The sequence below is a fragment of the Pterocles gutturalis genome, unplaced genomic scaffold (genome assembly GCF_000699245.1).
Source record: "Pterocles gutturalis isolate BGI_N339 unplaced genomic scaffold, ASM69924v1 scaffold24423, whole genome shotgun sequence".
Classification (NCBI taxonomy): domain Eukaryota; kingdom Metazoa; phylum Chordata; class Aves; order Pterocliformes; family Pteroclidae; genus Pterocles; species Pterocles gutturalis.
The window spans coordinates 38,462-44,871 of NW_010118839.1; positions in this window are offsets into that span (position 1 = coordinate 38,462).

Sequence of the window (6,410 nt, forward strand, 5' to 3'; positions counted from 1 at the left end):
GGAGGGTTGGATTTGGTTTCTTTGGTTTTCCAAGTGATTTATGTGCAGCAAAACAGTTCAAAGTGGCAGGTTTTTTTTCAGGGCATTTTTAGCCACATTGGCTAATGGAGCAAAGCTCTCGGGATCATGAACAAACTCACTGTTCTGCATCAAGTATCCTGTCTAGACGGTGGTCTTAGTGAAGTCAGTGGGAGGTTGGCCACTGATTTCAGTGAAACCAGACATATCTCTACCAGATGACTCTCCCTTGCCAGCCCATGGCTACCACGGTTGCAAGAGGTCGGCACATCCTTGAGGAGCAGGATGAGCCTGTTGGGGTAATGTAAGCCACCAAGGAATGATCACCCAGCAGGAGCCTCTTTGCAGGCTCAGCAGAGCTTGACACATGCTGCATTTTCATTTTGTTGTGGTTTCGATCTGCAGTTCCACTTCCCTCCTGGGTTGTGACCAACCCTGGGAGCAGATATACCCTCCCACCTCTGCCTTGGTCTCCCTGTTCTTGCCGTACGCTCAAGCTGGCTACAGCAAGAAAAAAACTTCGAAAGCCAAGGTAGCTTCCCTTCCCAAGAGCCCTCTTCCTTCCCAAAGTCAATGGAATCGAGGTTTGGCGAAGCCTCCAAACCCGCGGGATGTTTATGCAAACTGAAACTCTAGCAATTTGCCCGACAGTGGGCAATTGTGCTACCCCTTCCCAAACCAGCGATGCTTCGGGGCACTCTCTCGGTCCTGGATCTACTGAAAAAATGGCATTGGAGCCTCACTCAGGGGTTGCAGTGGGCACATATCAGCATTACCGCTACATTGCAAAGGCGTTAGTCTCCAGCACAGCCATTTCAAACAGCACTCACAGCAATCCCACGTGCCATCACATATCCCAGGGACAGAGATAACACAGGCCTTAGCTTAAAAAAATATTCAGCTACTAACCCTGAGCATGAAAGTAGTCATTCAGATCGTTCAAGTGCTTGTGCCCTGGCAGAATAATAACCAAATCCTGTATGTACAGCCACTGAGAATGGTGGGGCATCAAAAACTAGCATTCAGCTTTAAAAGAGGGGCAAAGTGGGTCTGGCTCTCCTTTTTCATGGCCACTTTTTTACCGTGATCCACAGCAAAGAGTAAAAGATGTTGCCATCTTTTACTGCCAAAGGCCCAATACAAGTGGGAATTTTGGCTCTTTGTCCTGAGGAGCAACTAGAAGAACAAACCTAGAATGAGCTTGGATGTCTTGGGATGTCTATGTGATGTGACTCCAGGAGGAGTTTGGCCAGATCACATTTCGTCTGCATACCAAGGAAGAACCTCAGGGCATGGAGGGACTGAAGACCTTCCAAACAAAAGCTCTGAAGCCACTCATTTTCCATGTTCCCCTCCCTGAAAGCTCCTCCCTAACCATCATCAGGTCTGACTTTCAAGTTGTCATCAAACGTTGTTGTGGTGAGCTCCAGACTGAGCAAAGAGGCCACGCAGGAGAGAGGAGACTCCAGTTAGTCCCACCAACCTCCATCCAACATCAACAAACAGTATTACTGGGCAGGAACTGTTGGTGGCTGGCAGTGATCCCTGGAGCCGTAGAAAACGGAGATGTGCGATGAGACCAGAGCATTTCAAGACCCTAGTTGAGGACACCTGGCTTTTCCCACCACTTCTGCCCTTTGGAGCTGGAGGAAGACACAACCCATCAGCCTGGAAGATGCCAGGGCAGCTCAGGCTAAGCTCCACTCACCAGACCAGCCACAGAAAGGGGGTCTAAGTCAGGTCTGACCCCTGAAGGGTGCAGAGAAGAGTCCCACCATGAATCCTGCAGATGCTCCAGCACTCTTGGACATCAGCCCACGTACCCCATCAAGGAAGGAGTGCCACCCATCAGCAGACCTTGCCACGCCAAAGGAGACACCCACATGTGCTGTGCAAACTTGCACGTGGCCAGGCAAATCCCAGAGCTTCCTGCATGTCATACACTGGGCCTTCAAGACAGAATCAAACATCCCACAGCATCAGGGTTGGAGATCCGGTGTCTTGTGTTGTCTTGGCTTTCTGTGCCTCTCTTTCCACATCAGATAAACCCACAGTGTCATCCTTCCCAGAGCTGTTGTGAGGCGTCTGTACTTCTGAAGGGTTTTGCAGTCCTTGGGCAAAAGGGCAAAACATTAGTCTTAGATGGCCACATGGTGGTTTTGGGGCCACCACGTGAAAAGCAAACCCAACAGCAAGTGCCCTCCCCACGAGATGGGTCCAATAACCTGGTGGTCATCTGCACCTTTGCTCCTCCTGGCTCCACTGACGTTGAGGTTGGTTTCCCACTAACCATTGCAGAAACCAGTGCTTCAGTCGGTGACTCAAGAACACCCAGAGCGACTGTTTCAAGGATCTGCTGTTGAGGAGGTGTGCACTGCAACTCCCCGCTGTGCTAACACTCCAGAGGAATGGACACCAGCGTCACCCTCTGGGACACCTCACCAGAGCTCCTTCCTAATCCACAGGCAGGAGAAGCAGGGTCTTGTCTGTCCTCCCCACATATCTGGATCCAGTCAGCAGCCATCAGCCAAGTCCTCCAGCGTGCCAGGTTTGCTCCACCATCTTTTTCCTAGATCTTTTTTGCAGTGGTGCCTGGAACGCATGTGTCTTGATGGAGCCAGTGAAACCTGGAGGCATACAGGTTTGTCTGTCTGCTGGAGGATGCTGGGCTGCCCAGGGACTCAGTGGCCTCCCAGTGCACCCATCAGGGTCTCTAATGCAGAGCTCCTTGAGATGGAGCACGAGCGGCAAGGAGAGATTTTTCACCTTGGAGGAGGAAAGATGCACTCTCTTCACCACCTTCTTCACTGCATCACTTTGATCTAGAGTTATGATCCACCTATAAATCAGCTCAGATCTGGCCCAGACAGGAGCTCACCCAGCTCTTTAGAGACCTTAACGCTTTTACTCGCCGACTGGATGAAGTCTCCCATCACCAGCTAGGTCTGCATCGAGGCCCTGGGGTCTTGTCCTTGGAGCAAGATAGACAAGGGGTGCCAGGCTGGTGTTTTGATGACATATCTTGGGAACGGCCAAGGAGATTGACATCTTGTCTCTTGGAGGCTCAGACAATTCAATTCAGAGTTTGGGCTTGATCATAACCCAGCTGTCTCCTCCACCTTTGCTCAGCCAGTTCTGGAGCTGATAGGATTCAGTCTGACATGCTGGCTCATGTGTAATTCTTCAAGTACTGCCCTCAAAATCTTGCACATGTTTGGTGTCTCTACTGAAACAACATCTGTAACTTGCCACTGGCCAACAGCAAAAGCTGTGGTCATGAGGGTCTTGGTTGCCCACACATGGGGTCCAGAGACACTAGAGATGTTCTGGGACACATGACACATGGGGCTGGCCAATATGATCCAAGACCTATGGGAGAGCCAGGCCAGTGGTGGGAAGACCTGGAGCACCTTTAGGTGGTACATCACCCATGTGTGGGCAAAAAACGAGTCATGCTCCAGGCATATCCACATGGCCATATGAGCAAACAGAGGACACTGATCAGCTCCAGGAATTTCCATCCATGAGGATTTGGGCTAAGCAGGCTACCCTGGTGCAAGGGAAGGTCTAAGCAGCCCATCTCACCACTTGCTGTGAGTGGGGTTGCTTTGCTCCACCATCATTTCAAGGCTGGTTGCTGTCACTGTCAGATGCTGACCCAGCTGGGCGAGTTCCCCTCGCACCACCGGCACGCTATCTCGCCCCGGGTGCGAACACCACTACCATCACGCGTTGTTGTGCTTCACACAGTCCCACTGAGCTTCTGCCAGTGTCTCGCGGCAGCCGGCTGCACCGTTCCTGCTGTCGCTGGCATCGCGCCGGAGCGAGATCACCTCCAGGTTTCCACGCTCAAGATAGGAACGGGAATTATCGCTCTTACGCTGCTACGTTACACGGAGACAAGTGTACTTGGATGTAAATAACAGCCCGGCTCTGTATATACACTGATTAAATGAAGAGACAAGAAAGCTCTGTGGCTTCTATATCGGTGAGCGGGACTGACAGCAGCAGCTCAGCACCCCCGAGATTTTGCTGGCTGCCGTGGAAATGGGGCGGTGGGGTGCTCAGCACCTCCCAGGAAGGCAAATCCACTTGGCATTCCGCCAGAGCAGCCTGGTGTCACTCCATCCTGCTTTCATCCTGAGCCAGGATTTGTAATTGTCCCCTGCTTAAGGCTGAAGTCCCCCTCTGCCCATCCTCATGTCGCACCAGAACCCCTTGCAGATGGTGGCTCCTGGCGGTGTGCCCCTTGAGACCTGCTGCCCATGGAAAGGACCAACCCATCCCACTCCTGCCCTTCGCAGTGGCACTTTATAGCTTGTTCAAGACAGCGAGCTCACAAGCAACGTGACCAAAGATCTCTGGAGGGTGTTGGACTGCATGCTTGGAGTCACCTCCCGGCTTTCCCGGGGAGGGGTGAGGCTGGTGTGGGCTGGGAAGGGGGAATGGGAGCTGGCAGGGGACAGGAGAGGGCTTGGATTTCCCTGCATCCCACCTGGGAACGTTTGCAGGTCCATGAGAGGCTTTCCTTGTGCTAGATAGGACAGGGCAGGAGTTCCTGGGTGAGCTGATTGTCCCCAGTTGGTTACCCCATGGCCGTGCCAACCAGCTCCACATATTGACCAGGAAGAGTTTGGACCAGGGGCTGTTCCCAGGAGCAGAATGGACGGATGCAACTCCCCTTTTTTCTTGGGGATAACACAGAATGCATGCTGTCCTAAGCCTTCTCCACTCCATCCCTGCCAAGATCATGAAAGCCTGCTGAGGTGCAGTGACAGCCCTCTCTTCTGTCCTGGATGGGAGCAGGTCCAGCTTGGCATTATTTTAACCAAACCCTTCAGCCTAAGCCTTGAGAGGCACTTTACAGAGTTACTTCTCATCGAGACCCCTTGCTAAAGATCTGCTCATCGTGTTGCCTGTGCCCTGCTACTGCTCTCCCCCAGCTCTTCTGACTCCTTGTAGATCATCACCACCCCCATTGTCCCAGGAGCAGTCAGAGCCTCTCCCAGATAAGTCTGAAGAAGCCGGAGCTGAAGCCCAAAGCCCCCACCAAGAGCGATGTGTCCCAACCCCACCCCGAGAGGAGGTTTCCAGACTACTGATCCTCAGCTCTTCTCTCCGTCATCCCCATCTCAGAGAGATCAGTCCTGCTTTACCCCCAAGAGCAATCTTGCTTCTTGCTGAAGGACATCCCCATGGCTTGCAATCCCTTGAGATGACTGCATGGGGCTTCACATCATCGCAACACCACACCCAGACGGTTCTGGGGCTTCCCCAGTCCTTCCACTCTCTATAAAGACAGGGGTGTGAGGGGTGGATGACTGCCCCTGGTCTGTAGGGACATGTAGCACCCATGCCATCTGTTCCCCAGAGTATGGAGGGGCTGGGGTCACATCCAGCTGTTTGCAGATGTTGCCTTCCCAATAGGATGTTCCATGCTGGCAGTGCAACTGCTGGCAACACCAGAACTGAGCCTCTGCGTTTCCAGAAGCCTCCCTGGTTCTCCCAACAAAGGGGATCGTGTCAGGTCTGGAGACAACTTCTGATGTGCAGGGTTGTGTTTTCACGGCTCTTTTACAGATCTGTTTTCTCAGGCAGAAAGTCTCCACTTTCTGCCACAAAGCAATAGGTTTTTCTAGAGAGATTTCAAAGAGACTGTTCCCAACTCTGATACCTGCAGGCAAGCCAATGTTCCCTTGAATACCTTCACAGCTCCAGCCCTGGGCTCCCCTCCTTTGAAAACGGATGCGAGGTCCAGTCTGGCTCCAAATAATCACCAACGGTTTGAGCTTGGTGGTCCCCATTTGCCTGGAGAATCCGAAGCTGCCCATATCCAGCAGGCCACCAGTCTGGGTCCCCAGGAGGTGTGGTCCATCCCCCTCTGGTGCCCATCCCATGACCGTTACTGGGTCCCTGCAGCAGGTCTTCTCCATTAGCTCACCCAGGTGGGAGCCACTGGGTCCCCTGGGGCATCCGAGCTCACAGAGTCATGTTTGGTGACACCCGTGGGATGCCATGGTGGTGGCTCTGGGAGCCAGGCTGTCCTAGGAGCCCTCTCGCAGGACAAGGTCCCCTTTTCCCCATGGGTGGCACGTGGGTTCCCTTCCAGCGGCTGAAGGGAGTAAAACGTGCATGGGCAGAGCTTCACCACTGGTGCAAAACTGCTCCATCACCGGTGGAAAACAAAAAATGCTGCACAACCGGCCAATGTGTCTATGCAGTCCCTTTCCACGCAGTGGCGTCCCCGCAGAGCCCAGCCCAAGGCTGGAGCTCCTCCAAGGTGTCTTCGTTTGCACTCACTCGGACCTGGTAAACGCTGTGAGCTGAGAGGAATCCCCTCTTGGTCTTTGCCTTGCACCGGGCAGTACGTTTGTGAGGGTTTCCTCATCCTA